Source organism: Herpailurus yagouaroundi, unplaced genomic scaffold, assembly GCF_014898765.1.
Source record: "Herpailurus yagouaroundi ecotype Mexico unplaced genomic scaffold, PumYag 197, whole genome shotgun sequence".
NCBI classification, from domain to species: domain Eukaryota; kingdom Metazoa; phylum Chordata; class Mammalia; order Carnivora; family Felidae; genus Herpailurus; species Herpailurus yagouaroundi.
The window spans coordinates 29,614,119-29,635,620 of NW_024412428.1; the positions used below are offsets into that span (position 1 = coordinate 29,614,119).

Below are 21,502 nucleotides of genomic sequence, written 5' to 3' on the forward strand. Positions count from 1 at the left end.
CCCCAGGTGCTCCTACCATTATAACCATTTTTAAGTGTGCAGTACAGTAGTATTCTGCTATTTCTTAAAAAGTCTACTTTGTCTGATGTTAGTGTAGCCCACAGATTTCTTTCAGTGAGTATGTGCCTGGCATAACTGCTTTCCTTTTCTTACTTCACTATTTTTGTGTTCATGTATTAAAAGTATGTCTGTCATAAGCAGCATAGATTTCTTAAAATCTAGTCTGAAAATTTTAGTTTTAGATTTTTTAGCTCATGTATATTGATGAAATTGCTATTTCGTGTGCTAATGTCCTACTATTTTACTATTGATTTCCTTCATTAATTTTTCCTCTTTCATGCCTTCTTTTGAACTAATCAAGGTTTTAATTTATTACTATACCATTTTCCTCTTTTTATTTATTTGCCTTTGGTTATAAATTATTTTACTGTTCTTTTAGTGTTTGCCTCGGGGATTTCAATATATGCACTAGACTTACCAGAATCTATTTTGAATGAATACTTGTTATCATTTCCTGGAAAATGTAAGAATGGAGAACAGTTTGCCTTGTTACCTCTTGTGCTATTGTCATATATTTTAAGTCTACATATATTTTACACTTCCTTAGATAATATTCTTATTGTTTTATATAGTCGATAGTTATTTAGTTTGACATTCATTTTTTTTAATTTTAGAGAGAGAGAGAGAGACCACTTGTGAGTGGGAGAGAGAGGCAGAGGCAGAGAGAGAGAGAGAGAGAGAGAGAGAGAGAGAGAGAGAGAGAGAGAATCTTAAGCAGGCTCCACACCCAGCTCAAGCCTGATGCAGGGCTTGATCCTACAACACTGGGATCATGTCCTGAACTGAAATCAAGAGTTGGATGCTCAACCACCTGCGCCACCCAGGTGCCCCTAGTTTGACATTCTTATTTATCCTCTGTTATTCTTCAAACTTTCTTTTACTTCCATGCTTTCACCTGGGATCATTCTCTTCTTCCTGTAGAGTTCACAGTCTTTACTCTGCATCTGCTGGTTATGAATTCTCTGTATTTAATTGATCTGAAAACATCTTTTCTTTTTCATTAAAAAGAACTTTACCAAAGCATTACATACTTATGGGAAAGTGCACACATAATAAGAATACAGTGCCATGGGGCACCTGGGTGGCTCAGCCGGTTAGGCGGCCGACTTTGGCTGGGGTCATGATCTCGCGGTCCGTGAGTTCGAGCCCCGCGTCGGGCTCTGTGCTGACAGCTCAGAGCCTGGACCCTGTTTCGGATTCTGTGTCTCCCTCTCTCTGACCCTCCCCCGTTCATGCTCTCTCTCTGTCTCAAGAATAAATAAACGTTAAAAAAAAAAAAAAAAGAATACAGTGCCATGATTTTTCACAAATGGGATATACCTGTGTAACCAGGGCCCAGCTCGAGGAAGAGAATGTGACCGGCCTTCCAGGAGCCCTTCATTGCTCCTCTCCACAGCTATTCCCACCCAAGGGTGTCCGCTTTCCTGATTCCTAAGATCATAAATTACGTTTGACTGTTTCTGCATTTTCTGTCTGTGGGATCATGTGTTACGTGCTGTTTTGTGATTCACTTCTTTTACTCAGCCACGATTTTGACGTTCATGCCTGTTGCCGCGTGTAGTTATGGAGAATGGATGCTATCCTCTATAGTATTGCGTTGTATGGATACACCAATGTTCTTTATCTCTTTTACTGTTGATGGGCATTTGGATAGTTGCCAATTTTGTGGATTACATATAGTGCAGCTATAAATATTTTAACACAAAATTCATGTCCATCTCACATGAAGAATATCTTTACTCCATTCCAACAGCTCCAAAAGTCTTTACCCATCCCAGCATCCACTCCAAGTCCTAGGTGTCATCTAAACATCATCTACATCAGGTGTGGGTGAGTCTTAAGATGGGATTCATCCCGAGGCAAAATTCCTTTGCAGCTGTGGACCTGTGACACCAGGCAAGTTAGGTGCTTCTAAAATAAATGGTGGGGGGCACCTGGGTGGCTCAGCCAGTTACGTGTCCAACTCTTGACTTCGGCTCAGGTCATGATCTCACTGTTCATGGGCTTGAGCTCTACATTGGGCTCTGTGATGACTGTCAGAGCCTGCTTGGTATTCTCTTTCTCTCTCTCTCTCTCTGCCCTTCCCCCACTCTCTCTCTCCTTCTCTCTTAACATAAATTAACTTAAAAAAATAGTCAATAGGCATGAGATAGGCACATTTCCATTCTAAATGGAAAAAAAATGGATAAAAAGAAAGAGATAATGAATCCCAAATAAGTCCAAAACCTACTAAGGCAAATTCCATTAGACCTTCAGGCTCCACAACAATCCTTCTGGGCCCCCTGGGTCAGCAGCATCCCCTCCACAGCCCACCAAGGCCTTGGGTAACAGCCTTCTCCCTGAGGCAGGAGGTGGCAGCAACCTGGCCCTCCAAAGCCAAGGAGAAGACAGCTTTGCCCTCTAGGCCTGGTGCCCTCTGAGCCTGTGGTGACAGGTCTGCCCATCTCTGAATCACCCTTGGGACCATTCATCCCTTGCCTTGAAGGACAATGCATGTTTTACAGTCACATAGCTCTATTGTCCCCTCCTGTAAAATCCTAGGAGGCTGAAAGCCTTCCTTCATTTTGCTGGGAATCTGTCTCTTTTAGTCCAAGCTGGCAGTGTCTCTCCTGGTATAATCCCATCTCTGGTCCTGGCTTCCACTGAAGTGGCTGCTTAGATATGCAGATCATCTCTTGATACAGTGATTGTCCAGCCATGCGCTTGGTGGGCTCTTCAGCATGTGCTTTCTCATTTTTTCAAATATGGATAGTCTGAGAATTTTCCAGATCTTCCATTTCTGACTCCATTTAATTAGCAATTCCTTAAATTTACTTTAATTTACCTCTTTCCTATCACACTTTACTATAAGCAGTAAGGAGAAACCAGGCCACACCTTTGGTACTCTGCTTAGAAAACTCCTCAGCTAAACACCCAACTTCATCCCCTCAAGTTCTACTTTATGTAAAACACTAGAACACAATCCAACCAAGGTCTTTGCCACTTTATAACAAGGATCACCTTTTCTCCATTGCCCAGGAACATGTTCCTGATTTCTCTCTGGGACCTCACCAGACCTACCTTGAATGTCCACATTCCCACCGACAGTCTCCATGCTTTTCCTAACTTGTGCCTCAAAACTTTTCCAGCCTTTACACAGCACCCAGTTCCAAAGCTACTTCCATACATTTGGGTAGCTCCCCCCTACACAGTATCCAAATCCATATTAGTCTGCCAGTGCTGCCATTACAAATGCCACAGACTGGGCGGCTTAAACAACCGAAATTTATTCTCTCACAGTTCTGGAGGCTGGAAGTCCAAAATCAAGGTCTAAGCAGAATTGTTTCTCCTGAGGTCTCTCTCCTTGGCTTTCAGATGGTTGCCTTCTCACCGTGTCCTCACATGGCCTTTCCTCTGTGCACGAGCATTCCTGGTGTCTCCTCCTCTTCTTCTAAGGACACTAGTCCCATTGGATTAGGCACCCACATTTATCACCTCATTTAACCTTAATTACCTCCTTAAAGGCCCTATTTCCAAATACAATCACATTGAGGGTTAGGGCTTCAATATATGAATTTGCAGGAAAGCAATTCAGTCAACAACAGGACTCAAGTCACATTCCCACCCCCCACCCCTGCCCATATGGGCATCTAATGGATCCAGCAGCATTTATTGAACAAATAAATTCTTTCCTGCTGAATTTACAGTTTTGCAACTATTATTAACCAAGTGACCATATATACGTGGGTCTGTTTCTGATGTCTCTCTCAAGTTCCATAGGTCAGTTTGTCTACTCTTGCATCATCACCACCCTGAACTTATAATAGGAGTTGACATACAGTCAAATAATACCCCAGCTGTGTTCTCTAAATCACTCTGTTTATTTTTGGCTTTTTTCATTTCCATAAGAAGAATCAGTGAATTTTATCAAGTATTGGCTTGAATTTTGAGTTTGATTGCTCTGAATCTATAAGTCTTTAAAAAATGTCTCTTATTCAGTGGAGAAGTCTTGCACATATTTCTTTAGATTTAATTCTAGGAATCTGATGTTCTTTGATGCTATTGTAAAATATATCTCTTTACATTTTTCATTTTTGTAAGACATTTTTGTTAGATATATAACTTCAGGTTGGCAGCTATTTTCTCACAGCACTTACAAATGCAATTCTATTATCTTCTGGATGCCATCATTTTATTTTTGAAAAGTCGGCATCAGTTGTATTGTTGGCCCTTTGAAGGTAATATGTCATATTTTATTTGACTGCTTTTCTCAGTTTTCTCTTTGTTTTTCAATGGTTTTACTATATGAGTTCATCTCCAAAGATGTGCCTCCAATGAATTGTGCCTCCAGTATTTTTGCCCTTTTATTAGTCCCTCCCCTTTAATCGAGGATTGCCCTGTGACTCACTCCTGACCGATAGATACATCATCTTTGACACTATTTGACTTCTGAAGCTGAGTCATAAGTCTTGCTGGTCACTTGACTTCTTGGAACACTCGCTTTTGGGATGCTCCCTGTGAGAATCTTGCTGTCAGGAAGTACAACTGTGTAGAGACCACCAGGCCATAAACAGTTGAGCCACGTGGAGGGCCCTGAAAGATCCTGGAAGATAAGTTTCCATTGGAAAGACGGAGAGAGAATGAGAGAAAGAGAAAGAACATCTGGGATGCCAGATATAAGAGTGAATAAGCCCTTGGAAATCTGACTCAGTCAAGCTTTCAGATGACTGCAGCCCTACCACCATCTGACTGCAAGTGTGTGAGAGACCTCAAGCAAGAATTGTATAGCTTCAGCTGGTCAATCCACAGAATTATGAGAGCTGAGAATAAATTATTTTAAGACATAGATAAGTGCAAAAGAAGGTAACACTTAGATGTAGCATGTGGTTGAAACAAAACCTTAAAGTGTGCGGCATTAGCTTTGGGACCAGGATGCAGGAGGACACTAGAGGATCCCCATGGGAACTGTGATGCACTGGAAAGGACAGTGAGGAGGCTATTACAAGAGGCTGAAGGAAAGGCAACCCGTGTAATGAGGCAGAAAATGTAGGAAACTGTTGCCTGAGGTAACATGGACAACAGAAAATGTACTTAATGGAATCATGAACCCGTGTAAGGAGATTTCCAGCAAGAATGTCGAAAGTGCTAATTGGTTATTTTTAGTCATGTATGATGAGGTTTTATACAAGAGAAAGACAAAGAGAGAGATGCTAAGGAGAAACTTTTCTGGTTTCAAGGAGAAACTGGAGAAAATATAAAGGATCCAGGGATTACTGAGTGTAAAAATAAAGCTGTATCTTATTCCCTGCCTCCTCATTTTGCAAAAGCTTTTAATATAGGACCTGATCTCAGGATAAAGATTATCTCAAGAGTGCAGCTGTAAGATTATTAAGATTTCAGAAAATGTGTGTTACAGACTGTTAGAACGGGACAAAAATTTCCTGAGAATCTTAAGGGTGTTGGTCCTCAGCACACTGACTTTCAGCACAATACAGACGGGGGTCTCTCTCCAAAAGACCTGTGAGTGGGCCTTTTGTTTAGTGGAGTGGATCCCACTGCTCTTTGTAGGAATCCCAGTGATCTTTGAGAGAATTATATTGATAGAGCATCATGATCTTGGACTAAAAGGGATGGAGGTTGTTCAAGATATAAAGAACCTCTGGGTTTCTAACCTTATACGGGCGGGAAGCAGGCTGAGATAGCTACTTAGCTGCAAGTACAGGCCATTTCTTGTGGAAAAGGAAATTTTGAATTAATACCCAAGAAGGAGGAGACAAGATTGGTAGAACCAGGAGCCTAGGAAAACAACTCCTACAACTGAGCCCTAATCGAGGAACTGGCAACATATGCCCAAATGGATTTCAGAATTGCTTTGGACCAGTGGCTGCTAAGTACTCTTGTCCCCTTATGTCTCCCACCCCATCCCTCTGACCGTCACTTTCGAACGTCAGTGTCTATTGCAGTTATGGTAACTTGGCACTACTATTGTCTGCTGAGGGGGTGGGGGCAGATAATCTGTGTCTTTAGTTCACAGGTCGTCGGTCACACTGAGATGATGTTGGCCTTGAAGATTTGTGCTGGCCCAAGCTTACCTACATTTGGCCTGATTTCAATACTGCAGTATGCTTGGCTTCTCGTCCTGAGAAATTTAGAAATCAGCAAATATCTTAGGGGGAACGTGGCAAAATATTGGCTTCCTTCCTTATAACTGTCTTGTCCAAGATCCTCTTGTGGCTGTTCCAATTGCTTTTGATACCAACAAGCAGACATTTTTGCATTTTATCCGTTTTATAAAAGTTCTTAGTAGGAAGGTTGGTCTGATGAAAGCTACTCTGTCATAGTCTGAGAAGTCCAAGTCTTTCATGAGGGTGTTGTTTGAGAATGTGGTTCATTCACACACCGCTATCATTTAAAAGATGCCCCCAAAGAATTTCTCTCTAGCCTGAGCTCCAAGAAGAGGGCTTCTTCCAACCAGGATTTTTATCAAGCAGACAAAGTGAACTATGTAACTGATTATGTTCCCGTCTTTGCATTTCTATCTTATTTCTAACAAATATTTGGGGTTTTATTAGATACATTTTTTTTTTCTCTTGGGGAAGTGGGGGATGGCTTTACATTTGGCCTTGTTCTCATTACTCACTTACTGTATTTTTGTAGTCTTTAAAAAATCTATTTGGGAATAAGGTAATGTGTGAATTAAGAAATAATGATAAATTTTTCTAATTGGAAGTTGAGGAAGTCCATCGAAGCTTACAGAGGACTTACAGGATTTACAGAAGTTACAGAGGACTTTTTTTTTTCTTTTTTTATTATTGAAATGTAATTGACATACAAGGTTATGTTAGTTTCAGGTGTACAAAATAGCAGTTTGACAATTCTATACATTACTCGGTGCTCATCATAAGTGTGGTCATCATCTGTCACCATACAATGTTATTTTTAAATTTTGTTTGAAGCATATTTATTTATTTTGGGAAAGAGAGAGAGAGAAGGAGAGAGTGCATGTGCAAGTAGGGGAGGGGCAGAAAGAGGAGAGAGGGAATCCCAAGCATGCTCTGCAGTGCAGAGCCCATTTGGGGCTCGAACTCATGAACTGTGAGATCATGACCTGATCTGAAGTCGGGCCACTTAACCGACTCTGCCACCTGGCACCCCCATACAACGTTATTTTTATAATATCATTGGCTATACTCCCTATCCTTTTAATCTCTGTGACTTATTTATTTTATAACTGGAGGTTTGTGCCTTTTAACCCCTTATCTCTTTCCCCCATCCACCCCCTACCTCCCCTCTGGCCACAGAGGACTCTTTCTTACATATTAACTGATGTGTCTAAGTTGATGTTTTACCTAATCATGAGCAGTCTTTTAAACAAAATGAAGGTAACGTTGGTCAAATCTTTTGATGAACTTAAATGCAAAATAATCATCTGTGGGAGGGGAATAAACTTGGATTTCCAGGTAATAAATGATTCCTTCCCAGAAACCAAACGGTTCACTGATGCCCTGGAAAATGCTATTTAAATATCAGGGACAAACAATTCACTGACAGAGGGGAGGTTTATGGTATCCCGAGCACTCTACTGTTTAGGTTTTTTGACAGCCAGGCTGTGCTAGTTCAAATACAATAAACTGTAGTGTAAACAGAATGAGAACAAGGTATTATTTAATTCAGTTTATTTGTCTAGGGAATAGAGTCCTGTGCATAGTAGCTTACAAAGCATGTTAATTTGAAAATCGAATTTCATAGAATGTGTATGTGATAGGTGTGAAATCGCAAAGTGTGCCAGCAATAATTCTCCTCATGCCTCCCTTCCGTTTCCCTTCCTCATTTCCTTGACTCATCACGTATCACTCTGTTACTTATTCCAAATAAACAAGTCAGCAACCACCGTATTTCTATTGCTGAGTTACGGGCGGGGGCAAAAGTGAAATATTTAACAACCTTCTGGCATGGGTACCAATCAATCAGAACAGCCACGGATCAGTCAGAACCGGTGGCTCAATCGGTCGGAACAGGGGCCGGCCATGAACGCCATGAACAAGACATAGCTATACTTAAGCAGAGCAGCTGAATCCCAACACTGGTTATGGCTGCCATTTGTTTTTTGGTTTTGTTTGTTTTTGTTTTTGCTTTGCTTTTAATTTTAAGGGAAGAAGTAAGCAAGTAAGAAGCTGAAACTCCGTTCTCCTACCCCTATGGTCTGTTGCCTTGTAGATCACATTATTTATGGAACAGACTATATTTTTCTTCGTCTTAAAAGTTGCTTTTTTTTTTTCTGTTGCAAGATGTTTAAAACAGACCATAGTGAAAGGCTTTTTCTTAGTACAATTTATTTCCTTTCAAGTTACAAAAGAACTTAGAAAACATCTCATCTTATCACACTCCTTGTTTTTTCTCAAAAGAAGTCTCCAGGGTAATGAAACATTTGGTGACTTTTGAGGAAGAGGAATAGAAGCAAGGAGATAATTTGGTTTTTTCTTTTATCATTTAAATTGAAACAAAGCATATGGTTGTATTAATGAAAGGAATGGGTCTTAGGCCGAAAGAAAAGTAAGAGAATGCACCCATCACAACGTAGGAAAATACTTCCCACTTAATGAGACAGTTTGCTTGAGGAAAATTTGAAATATTGAAAGGAAGAAAAGTAAGTCAAATTATATTTTGGGGTGGTGGTGAGCTGGTTGGGTGGTGGGAAGGAAATGAAATCGGGTAATTTGTTATAGAATCAGGGTTTTATGGCTGGGAGGAAAATTGGATGCCCTCATGTCTTGTTCCCTCCTAGTTTACATAAAGAAATGGAGCTCCAGAGAGGTTAAGTGGCTTGCTTGGGATCACACATCTAGTTATTTACTGAGAAGAATGGAAAAGTAGAAAGAAAATCTAGCTCCTGAACCAATTAACTTTGTTTAGATTGCATGTACATGGTATTGATGTAACTGAGTTAATTCTAAATTAAAACAAACACAAAAAACCCAGACACACGGGAATATTGCCCACCTCCTCCCAGATGCAAGGTGGTTTTAATTCCCCCCCTTCCTTTTTTGAATAATTGGTATACTTGTTTTTTTTTCTTTTTAATATTTTTAAGTGTGATAAAATACACACTTATCATTTTTTTCCATTTTTAAGTACACAGCTCAGGAGTGTTAAGTACATTTGCACTGTTGTGCAACCATCCCCACCCTCTATCCACAGACTGTATCTTGCAAATCTGAAACTCTGTACCCCTTAAACGACAGCTCTCCCCCACTCCCCCAGCCCATGGCAACCACCGTTCTACTTTCTGTCTCCATGGGTTTGATTCCTCTGGATACCTTGTTTAAGTGAGGTCGTACATTCTTTGTCTTTTTGTGACTGGCATATTTCACTTAGCATAATGTCCTCAAGGTTCACCCACACTGTAGCATGAGACAGGATTCACTTCCTTTTAAAGCTGAGTAGTATTCCGTTGTGTGTATATACTGCCTTTTATTTACCCATTCTTCCAGTGATAGACTCTTGCATTGCTTCTACCTATTTTCTTTTTAATTAGCCATCTGGGGTGTGCACAGGCCCTTCCAAAGTGCATGCTCAAGATAAGATTGGAACAATTACTGTTCCATGTGTGACCCTAGTGTTACAGAGGAGTAGACTGCATATTATTTTACCAATGTAATGACATATGATACGTTTTCTTTGCAAACTCATAAGCTTTGGGGTGAGAAAAGAAACTCACAGCTGGCCTGGCGTATGATGTTTAGTTAAGGCCATAGACATTTCTTAACATGATAGAATTTATGAAATTTGGAAATGGAAGGCATCTTGAAAGAGCTAAGCGTAGAACTTGAGCATTTGGGCTCTGGCATCAGGCACACCTAGGTTAGGGCTCCCAGAGTTCTGTGACCTTGAGCAGATTATTTAAATTCTTGAATATAAAATGTGGTATGGACTTAATGGGCTTTACTAAGGATTAAGTGAGACAATGCAATTAAAGTGGTTAACATGGTTCGTTGTACAGAGCGAAGGCTCAATAAATTCTGGCCAATGGTCGAATCTTCTCACCCTGCAGATAAGGAAGCTGAGCCTTAGAGGGAAAAGTGACTTGCCTAAGATTACACAGACAAAACCACGAAGGAGGCATTTGATTTCTATTTCAAAAAGAATGAGAGGGGTTTATTTGTTCAAAATCAACTTTCTCTCATCGAAACTTTGCTAGTCATTTATGAATGTTTGCGGAAACTCATGCCAAGAAATAACGTGGTGAATACTCTTTTTCCCCACTTCTTGTTTATTTGTTCTATCATGTAGTCATTCGATGACTTCCTTCATGTACTAAATAGTCGTTAAGTGCCTGTCACGTGACAACCACTTAGGGGCCCTGGGGGTGGAAGAACTTTGTGGAGGAGTTGGGCCAGTGTGATAAGTGTGCCAGGGGGGATAAACCTACAAAGAGCAGGGGAGCCTACAGGAGACTAACTCAGGCCTGCAGGGTCAGGAAGTAGGGAGAACTGGAGACAGTATGTGGCCCAACTCCAGGTTGCCCTTTGTTTGCATAAAACTGAATATGCCTGGCCTATGCCTTTTAACCAGGGGGCAGAATTGCCACATAAACAGCGCCTGAGAATCTAATTGGAAAGTGCAGCATATGTACAATGGTAGGGAGCCAGTAGACAGAGTGATTGATTCTGCCTAGAGGGTTTGGGGAGAGGTGTGAAATAGGGTGAAGGGAAGGCTTAATGGCACATGGCTCCAGGTACTGGGGACACAGGCTATACACAAGAGACTGGGGAAGGAGTGTGGGGGGAGATGAGCCTGCGGTGGGAATGTTCCAGACCTTTCCTGCTGATGAGTGTAAGGGGGTCATGTCAACACTTATTGTCTGGATTCTGAGGCCTTTTTTATTGTTATCTAATCCTTCAGGTTATGCCTAAATTCTCTCTCAGGTATTTCTGGGCAAACTGCCACTTCCAACAGCAAGATATCTGTCTCCTGTGGACTCAGGATCGATGGCTTCCATTCTTTTGCTCTGGTGTCTTCATCTAGGCTCTTTGATCTTGACACTGCTGACTGTGCCCTCCTCCAGAATATTCTCTGCCTAGCCAGGACACCTTGGCAGGTGGCCACCCTCAACTCTCAGGGTGCCACAGCTGTTCTATGATCTGCGACTGGGAATGGGGCAGTGTGGATAGCTTAGGCTCTCTTTTTTATTCCATTTTTCAGTTCCATTCCACACGAGTGTGCATGAGAGAGAGGGAGAGAGATGCCCATAAGGCTATATTTCTCAAGATCAGAATCTTACAGACTCCTATGAACACAGTTCAGCTTATATCCCAAACTCAAAGGCCTAATTATCCACAAGGCCCAGAGGGGAGATATTTGCCTTCCCTTTGTCTTCTCTGACTTTATCTTCTACTGTTACACAGGCCCATTATTATGCTTCATTTTCTTCCCCTTTCTTTTGTCAGTTAAAAAAAAAAATCCCTGAATACATATAAATTAATGAGAACAGGTACTTGATCAGAGGGTTACTTCCTAGTACCTATGCATCTGATTCTTAACTTTGGTCCATCCAGTAGCTTTTGAAGGTCTTTCATTGTCTAGCTGAGGAGCTCCTGGCATTTGAGAGATATTCAAGAAGGAGTTATTGAATTGAATGGACTCTCCTGTAGGGAAGAAAGCCACTAAGGGTGGGTTTGTTTGTTTGTTTGTTGGAAGGTGAATGTTATGATCAGATCTGAGTCTTAGAGGAACTGTGAGTTTTAGGAGAAGAGACCCGTGACCAGAAGACCGAGTAGAAAGCTGTAGCAGCTGTCGAGGTGATAGGGGCTTAAACAGGAAAGGGCCCACAGGGAAGAAATGATGGGGACAGAACTGAAAAACAACGGAACTGAAAAAGACACATGAGATGTGGGAGAATGCAGAATAGATGATGACTCTGAGGTTTGTCTTGGAGATGGCGATGAGATGAACATCAACTGACCCATTTTACATAGAGGTTAAGTGATTTGCCCAAGGCCAGTGAACATACTGATAACAGCATTCTGTGTCCTTATTTGCTAAAAACTCCAGACCAGAATAGTTTCTACTTCATTACCCCCATGGCCTTTTCCCATTACATAAAAAGTTCTTCGCACAGAACATACTCAAATAATTTTCTAAAATGTCATTAAAATTAAGAAGATACTTAAAAGGACATATGAGAAGCCACATTCAACAAGTACAGAAATAAATTAGAGATGAGAAAATATTAAAATACCTGACCTGCGTGGGTATCTGCATAATATTTAAAATGATCTCATCCATTTCGTCCTAGTGTTTGGTGTCCTAATCTGAAATATGAAAAATGTTCTCACAGAAAGGCAGGCGAACTGAAGGAGGATATCTTAATATACAGTGAAATATAAATTAAAAAGCTCTCTAAAGCTATTAGTAAAAGTACTGAAATACATTAGCAGGTGCACGGGTTCAACTTTGGATGAATGTTCTTTGAAATCGGATTCATCACCAAAATTAATCTGAGAGGCGTCAAATCTGTGCTAGGTTAAAGAGGTGAGAAATAGGAAGATTTCATTGAAGTTCCAAATTGTAAAGGGATCAGAATTAATAATCCTCTGTCATGAGTAACCTGAGCACACAGGAGTTTAAGAACCTCATGTCTTGGGAAAGTTTGGGAAAGAAGACTGAAATGTTGCTGTGGAAAGGAGCAGTCCAGTCATCACTTGGATTGATTTGGTTTTAGAAATAACTTCAACTCAACCACAGATAACCACTAAGATAGGTGTCTGTGACTTTCATGTAAGCAGGGTTTATGCATTTCGACAGGCTGGTCAAATCATTCTCCCAGGATGGAGTAGGTACACTATTTTTCTCCCATATATTTAGTTCAGAGCTTCGTGGAGCTGCTGTACTTGTGAAGCACTAATCTTCATCTGTCAGTGGTTTCTACTATGGACTCATGTCATGGAAATAAGCATAAAGAGAAGGGGGAGGTGGAGAATACTACAACATGAGAAATCTTTCTCTTCAAATACTTAAATATAACACATACTTTCTTAATCAGAAAGACATATCCCTTGGTCTGTTACGGGCGGGTTTCCATGGTCTGAATGACAGGTTCAGGTTTACCTATGAATGGGACTCATGTGCATTTCTGCACCATAATCTCAAAGGTTAGGGAGACAGTCCCCTGGCACACTGAGTACACATGGATAGCAATGGGAAGGGATATGGCTGATGAGCCTTTGGAGCTGTGCTTATTATTACCCTTTCTATGGAAAGCAAAGCCACAGCTGATATTTGAGCCTGCTACCAACTTTGCTTCATGACTTCATGGGATGAGTGACTCTCGTAGCAGGTGGCTGCCTGAGGTTTAGCAGCTCTGGGATTGACATGTCTCCACTGAATCTGAACCTCTGAAGAGTGGAATAGCTGTAGGGAGGACTCAGAAACTTCAAGTCTTCAACTAAGCATTCAGTGCCTCTCCTGCTTGTGCCTGTGTCTCATTTTGATTGTGGTGCCAGAATTTCTTTTAGAGTCACTTGGTATGTGGGTCCTTAGTTTTATACCTTATCCAAAGACGATGGCCTTTGGAGGCTGTTCTTTGGAGGATGGCTTCTAAATAGGTTGAAAGAGAAAGGAAGGAAGGAAGGAAGGAAGGAAGGAAGGAAGGAAGGAAGGAAGGAAAAGAAAACGAGAGAGAAAGAGAAAGGAAGGAAGGAAGGAAAAAAGAGAAAGAAAGAAAGAGAGAAAGAAAGAAGGAAAGAAACCAGCTGTTAATATACCAGCTGTTAATTCTGCTGGCATTAAGCTCCCCCAAGAACTTTACATGGTTGTCATTCCTTTCATTATTCAGTTATCACCTCCTTCCACCACCACCCAATTTAAAGTTACCAAATGAAAGTATTCACACAGTCACTGTTCATACATAGCATTGCTTGTTTCTCGGCCTCTTCCCCACGAAAACGTAAGCCACCGTGAGAGCACTGATCTTATTCTTAATCTCTGTTACAACTCCAGTGCTTTTGACTCAGAGTAAATACTTGTTACCATATTTATTGAGTGAGGAAATCAACAGCTTCTAATTATGGTTAACCTTCAGTTCTTATATGACAGTGTTTGAATATGGCAGTGTTTGTTATGATGGTGTTTGCATAATCAGTTTTTGATCACTTTTGATCACCTCTGTGGGCTACGTGGATGATGCTTTGAGAAGAGCCTGCCCTTGAGTTGAAGGCATGCCGTTAGCTGACTGGCTTCTGTTGTTAGTGCCATTGGGGTCCTCCTCAGCTTGGTAGAGTGAGGCCAACTCTTCCTGCGTAGGCATCCAGTCAAGGACTAAGTATGGTGGGAATACCAGGTCACATCTACCGGGAAATCCTTGCTTTGGAGTTTCTGTGGGCCAAGACTTTGTCAGGACTGCACCATGTTCTGAGGCTTTCCCTACCCAATCCTACTTCTTCTGCCCTTTACTTTCTCATAGGTCAGATCTGCATCACAGACTGAAAGCTTTCCCTGCCCCACCCAGCTTCCTTCTCTTTTTACCTTTCACAGGTGCAATTTCCCACTTCAGCGTCCCCCCATTCCTATCCTGTCCTATGATCTGCTTCTCAGAGGGCCCATGCTCTTGTTGAAATTCTTTCTAAAAATATTGGGGGCCACTTTCTCATTTTAATGAACAAAAAAAAGGTTACTTGAAGTCTTTTTGTTGCCTAAAAGATCTCAAACAATCTTTGGGTGTTCATTGGGACATAAGGGATTGTTTTTCCGTCAGAGACACATTTAACTGAAAATAGGTTTAATTTAGCTATCATTTCGTAAGGATTACCACTTACCAGGTTGGTTTATTTTGGGCCACACAGGACTTCTGTACAACTGTTAGTTGGGACTTTCTTGGTTAATTAACAAGAACGGGGATGGGGAAACACCAAACATTTACTAAGAGCCTCTTTTGTGTCAGCCTGTTTTAAAGTTTTCCTCTTAATGTTTATTTTTGGGAGAGGGAGAAAAAGGGAGAGCACATGTGGGAGAGGTGCAGAGAGAGGGGGACAGAGCATCTGGAACAGGCTCCGTCCACACTGACAGCAGAGAGGCTGATGGGGGCTCAAATTCACGGAACCGTGAGATCATGACCTAAGCCAAAGTCTGATGCTTATCTGACTGAGCCACCCAGGTGCCCCTGTGCAAGACTGTTTTAAAAACTATTGACCACATCTCCCTCAGTTACCACCATGACTTTGAAGGTGGGCAACAACATCTTCATTTTTACGGAAGAGGAAATAGAACTTTCTACAGAGTTAGTAACAAACTGTCTTTAGATTATAGAAGTGCTGATGATGAACTCAGACTTTGGGTTTTCTGACTCCAAAGGCCTTTCTCTTTTCAAACTCACCATGCTGTCTCCATCTGGAAGGGCTCTTTCAATTCAGGATTTCAGACTGGATTTGAGACCAGATAAACACATATATTCTAGAGCAAAATATTTCCAGCTTATGATAAAAATTGGAGCAAACATACATAATACAGCCAACTGGATATATTCCATAGTATGACTTCGTGTTAATTCCAGTCCCTCTTCAGTAAGTGACAACTGAAACTCTTAGCCAAATGTGGCTAAGGGAATTGTGAAGTTTTCAGTCCTTTCCCAGATCCTATTTGTTTTAATTTTTGTCTTGGGTCGGTGGATACTATGGATTGGTTTGCTCCCTACTCACTCCAACCCTCTTCTAAAAGTGCTTCCTTGTCTTTGAGAGAATAGAACACTAACAGTCACATTTTCCAGACTCCCTTGTGGCTCGGGTTCTGTGTATGCCTATGTTCCATTCATTAGATGCATACATGTGAGGCTTTCATTTGGAATCGATCCCTTTTACTGTCACAGATCATGGTGGAGGCTTCATGGTTCAGGAATGAGTCGTTGTGACAGCAGCTGCCTTGGTGGTCCTTTCCTGGGCTCTGAATTTTGAGGATAATTCTTGAAAGCTCAGCCCAGAATCATCTGTTTACCTGTTTCTTCAGCCTCCCAGTGATTCTGTGAACAATATGTGTATGCAGTATGAAATTTATTTTTGTTTACTCTTACTGGATTCTGTAATGGCAATTAAGAACTTGGGCTAATGCAGTTCAGAGTCCTAGGACTGTTCTTAGAGGAATGAGAAATTCTTTATATAAGAAGGGCTAATTTGCAAATTGCAGAAAAATCTTGGCTTATCTGTTGGTGGTTGCACACAATTTCCACTTCAAGTATGAGCTTCCATGAACCATATTGCTCTAATTCTTTTTTTTTAATTTTTTTTAACATTTATTCATTTTTGAAAGACAGAGAGAGACAGAGCACAAACGGGGGAGGGCTAGAGAGAGAGGGAGACACAGAATCTGAAGCAGGTTCCAGGCTCTGAGCTGTCAGCACAGAGCCTGACGTGGGGCTCAAACTCAGGGACCGTGAGATCATGACCTGAGCCGAAGTTGGCTGCTTAACCGACTGAGCCACCCAGGCACTCCCATATTGCTGTAATTCTTGCCACACTGCAATTCAACTTTATTATTGCACAGATTTATCAGTAAGGTTGGACTTTAGAACCTCAGTTTCCTATAGGGTGCACGTTGCAAAATTCTAGTGGCAGGTGTTTATTGCCAAAAATGAACTCTGTGTTCTGCATTATTTTTTTTCTGGGCTGTTTGCCTGGCTGTTCTGAGGCCTCAGAACTGGTAGAGAGTTTAAAGGCTGTATTTGCTGCGACTCAGTTGTTCCTGGAAACATACCCCTCCTCCTGGGCAGAAGGTCTAGGATGCCAATATGTCTTGCGTCCCTTCCTCAACCCCTCCATCCAGACCCTCCGGCATCTTTCTCCCTTAGCCTCATGATATCACTCCAGTTAAAATTAAATCATTTCATGCCACCTTATTTGGGCTACCAAGCTTATAGTCCCATAGAGCATGTGTGAACTCACATTGTAACATACTCTGCTGTGAGACAACATGCATGCACAGGAAGACTTTGCAAACTGCAAGATGTTATCAAATACTGGCTTTTCTTACTGGCTTGATTCCTGAGCCCTGAGATTTCATAGGGATTCCTCAGCACCTTCATGGGGGGTCAGGCCTTCCCACCTCTCTTTACCTCAAGCAATTCCATTTATATCTCTTTCATGCTCTGTTGCTAAAAAGTTTGAAAATCGCTGATCTCATCAAACCCTTGGCCTGTGCATGAATCCTCTTTATGACATCTCTTACAGTTGATTGTCCAGCCCTTGCCTGATTACATCCAGTGACGGGGACCTCATTACTTTACCAGGTAGCACATTCTATTTTAGGAAAGCTTGTATTGTTCTTTGTTTCACAATTCTTTAGGCCAAGAGAGAAGAAATCCTAGCTAACTGATCCTGCTTTGGTTTTGGTTAACTGAGATTTTTCTCTGTAAACATTTTTTATGCACAGATAATCATTCTAGGTATTTTGGTGGTTCGTGTCATTATTTTATGCCCTTCCTTGAGTAGAAGTGAAGGTAGGCATGTTGCCCCTACCACTTTCATTTGTACATCTTAATGGTGAGAAATAAAATAACCATAAGGTAACACTGGGTGATCATGAGTAATTCACCAGCCAATGTTGTGGTTCATGAGATGTGCAGTTGAGTTAGGGGCAGGACGGAGGCCTATGTTGAGGGTCTACCCTGTGTTCAGCCCATGATATATTTTTTTATATGAAATTCTTACAAAAATCAATCTTAGGTGCAGTTATCTTGAAGCCCAGATACCTTAAGAGAATGGCATAAAATTTCATAGCTAATCAGTAGGGGAGGTGGAATTTTAACCCTGGCCTGTCTCATTCTGGAATTTGAGTTCTTTCCTCTGCTCCAGAAGATAACATCCAGGCTTTCAACTCTGGCCACTACCACAGTTTTTATAATAATACACATAGTTCTGCAGTCAAGAATATCTGCTTAATAAGTGCCTCTTCTGGCCTCAGTTTGCTTACCTGCAAAACGGGGATAATGATCAGAGGTCCCTTACAGGGTTGTTAATGAAGAATAAAAACAACGTTTACAAATCTGTACTTTTTGTCTGCCTGTCCCATAGTTAGCACAGGATTTAGGATAACTTTCGGTTCTTCTCGTTCTTCCGTGCCATGCTCTTCCCATGAGTGAATTAGGGAGCACGAGGGCATTCACACGTGCGTAGCCGAATGAGAAACTGAAGACAAAACGCGTATGTTAGAACGTCTTCGGCCCCTTTTATATCCGGGGGCTTTGCTGCTGACGTAGATCGTGACGCTAGAAGGCAGGGCATGGCCATGGAGACCGGGGCCATGAAGGTGGTAGAGGGGAAACACTGTAGTTGCTTCCAGGCTAAGAAGGACCCCGGAGGATGCACACGGACCCTGCAGTCCAGCATCCTGGGCATGTGGGTGGAAGAGAGGAAGACAGCCCTCTCGAGCACACCAGGCCAGTTCAAAGGCATCATCACCGTGGCGGTGGTTTTATCCTCATCTATTTGTGACCCTCTGATATGGGAAACAGATCCATTAAACCAAATAGGACGAAGCTGCAGAGCCTGCCTCGCTGGGATGCGGCCGTCAGGCTGCCGTCTCCCTGCTGGTGCTAATGGACTGCGGTGCGGAATCCTAACCCCTGCTGCCCCGCCGCCCGAACAAGTGCAAGGCTGAGGGCTGCTGAACACCGCACGCTTCTCTAATGGATCACAATTACGGAGACAACTGTGCTAAGTAACTTTCCACGATTTGCTCCGAAAACTTGCAGTGTGTTCAATAGCCCTCAAAATTTTTCATTTGGAACCTGTGGCGAGGGGGTATGGCAGTGGTGATACTGAGCTGTGCTAGAATAAATACAGTCACCTCAAGAGATTTTAGTTTCCCTTTGAAGTGTATAGCGTGTAAAAGAGTTTGGGCTCCTTTAGCTTCATTTGTATCTCAAGGTAGCACCTGGCAGGAGAAGGGAGGGGAATTGCAAAGACAGGACAGGTGCTGGAAGGAACGGGATCTTTCACAAAGAAGCAGGCACCCGCCCTTTTGGGTTTACAAAGCAATGACCTGCCCAGGAATTCTGAGAGGGCCGAGTACAGGAATTGTCCCCTTAGCACCGCCGGTGCTGTGGGGCCAGGTGTGGAGTGTCAAATACAGTCCTCCAAATCCTGGGGATGAAGCAGGGGATGCTGCTTATCTCCATGGACATCCTCGGGAGGACTCCAGCGCCCCCGCCCATTGTCTCTGGTGAGTGAATGGAGCTTCAGAGCTCAGATCTCTGAAAAGAAGCGCTAATTATTTACTCTGAATACCATCCAGAAGCTAACCCAGATCTGCAAAGTGCCTCGTGTCATTATCACAACCACCCATTCTCAAGTCGCAGCTTTGCGCTTCAGAAATGGGTGAAAATGAGATTGGAGGGAGGTGGCTTCTCGGGGCTCTCTCCTGGCACCGGTTCCCTGGCTGTGATTTGTCACTCTTCCAGGGGAACGAATGTCAGCACTTCTCTTTCAGGTGACAGGGAAGGGGGACTAATGATGGCCTCATTCTCTCTGAGAGGCCCCCGCTGCAGTTAATGAGCGCAGCCCGGTGGCCCGGTGGGGAAGGCTGTGGTTGAAGGTGGACAAAGCATTGCTGGGCGTGTGGGGACGTATTTCACGAGTCCAGGAACAGGCTGAGTGTCTGTAGCTGCCTCCTAGAAGAGCAAAGTTCACTCTTGTAACTCGGGCACCAGCAGTGGGTTCCTTAACCTCAGGGCTCCTCAGCCCTGTAGAAGGCACCGTGGTTGGTTTCTCACACAGTGGGGTGGTGTTGCCCCAAGAGGTGTTGATTTGGGGTTGTCCTTTCGTGGAGGCCAGGGGGAGAAGGGTTGGGGACATATAAGAGCTTCGTCCAGGCTGCTTTGGGCCGCGTGTCAGACCCTCAATAGTCAGAAAACCACTAAAGTCATCTCCCTTCTCACCGCCATCGTCCCTTCCAGCTGTCCTGCCCGATGCCGCCTCCGTTCGGTGGCCTGTGCTCTTTCCTCCCCAAAGACAGCCTGCTCTTGAGACACTCCTGGCTCTTTCCTGTCACTTGCATGGTTCTGGCAGCAGGCAGAGGCCCTCCTCCCTTCTCTTTGAGCTTCCCTGGATTGTGTCGCCTTCCACACTGCGCTCAAATTATTTATTTACCTGTCTGTCTGCTCTATTGCCTTGTTAACTCTTCTAGAGAAGCACCCATATCTTATTTATCTTCTCATCCCCAGGGCCTCCAGACAGGAGACGCTCCCTGAAAGTTTGTGAAAGAACAAACGTGCCGAGTCACTTGCACACTGAGTGGGGGTCCTGGCTGCCGTCCCGTCCTGCCGCGCATCTTTAACGAAGATACTGTGTGTCCCTGTTTCAGCTTCTTTCTTATCTGTTCAGAAGAAATGGGTGTGAAAGTAATACAGCCCCACCTTGTTAGGAAGTAGCAAACTAGAGACTTCGGCTGATGTCCATTTTCACGTCTGCCCCACGTTGAGATGTCGCTGTGACCGGGGGCCAGCCGGCCTGCTTTAGCCCACGTCGGCACAGATAATCAAATGGTAGTCTCTCTCTGACAGTGCTGATCATAGACACCATTAAAAAAGAAATGGTCATAATGTAGGTGACTAAGAGAGAGGCCAGCCTTCTGAGTGGCAAGTTAGTAGCTCGGGGCAAACTACAGAGTGGCAGAGACCTTGCCTGGGGGGCATGGCCCACGCCTTCCAATGGCTGTGGGTTGGGGGGGGGGCTGTTGGGAGACAGAGGGCTGAGGTAGACAATCATCTACATTTTATTAAAAATAATTGGAGAAGTTTACAGACTTTTTTTTGCAAACATGCAACTGTCAGGCATGGGTAGAAAAGGAACGTTTTCCAAATTGTGAGAAATTCGAATGTCGTGGCAAAAAAAAAAAAAAAAAAAAAAAAATCAGGAGTCTGATGATTAAATGTAGAGAGCTGTCATCTCGGCATTATATTAAAATAACTCGCCTCAAGCAAGTGCACAGTATTTCTTCCTTTCAATCTGTCATTTCTCGGGAGGCCCTTGCCCCGGTTGGCTGCTCCGATGGCTTTGTAGCCAAGGCAGTAACAGCAACTGGGACGCTCGGGCTTTCTGGGGGGGGGGGCTGGGGGGGCGATGTGGGGCAGGGTGGGAAAGGGGGGGCTCATTCACCACCGTGTGGCCACAGCAAGCCCTTGGCAGAGCTCCTGGTTCTTTGTGACTTGCTGGGGCTCCGTGGCATCGGAAACTTCAAGCAGCACCCTAGCAGGTGCATTATTTTCAGCAGTGCTCCTCAGACAGTGGTCAGGCTGCAGGCAGAATGAGTTGCATTTGTTTATGAAATCTGTTGCTTAATAGGACTATCAGCGTCTCATTGCAGCCTCCAGTCACGATACTTTTAATGATGTCCACACTGTGCCGCTTTCACATGCAAACCGGGTGGGAGCAGAACGATGGGAAAAAGCTTAAATTGGCAGAAGAGAGGAGGGCGACGC

The 21,502-nt window shown here is 43.0% G+C and overlaps 1 protein-coding gene across 1 annotated transcript in view; it reads left to right on the plus strand.

Annotated features, from left to right (window-relative positions):
- Positions 1 to 21,005, plus strand: part of LOC121013037 (protocadherin-8-like) — a 43,294-nt gene extending 22,289 nt beyond the window's left edge. The window contains exon 4 of the mRNA XM_040448597.1: positions 20,246 to 21,005. The gene's annotated coding sequence lies outside the window, so the exon portion shown is untranslated. The remainder of the gene's footprint in view (positions 1 to 20,245) is intronic.
- The last annotated feature ends 497 nt before the right edge of the window (positions 21,006 to 21,502 follow it).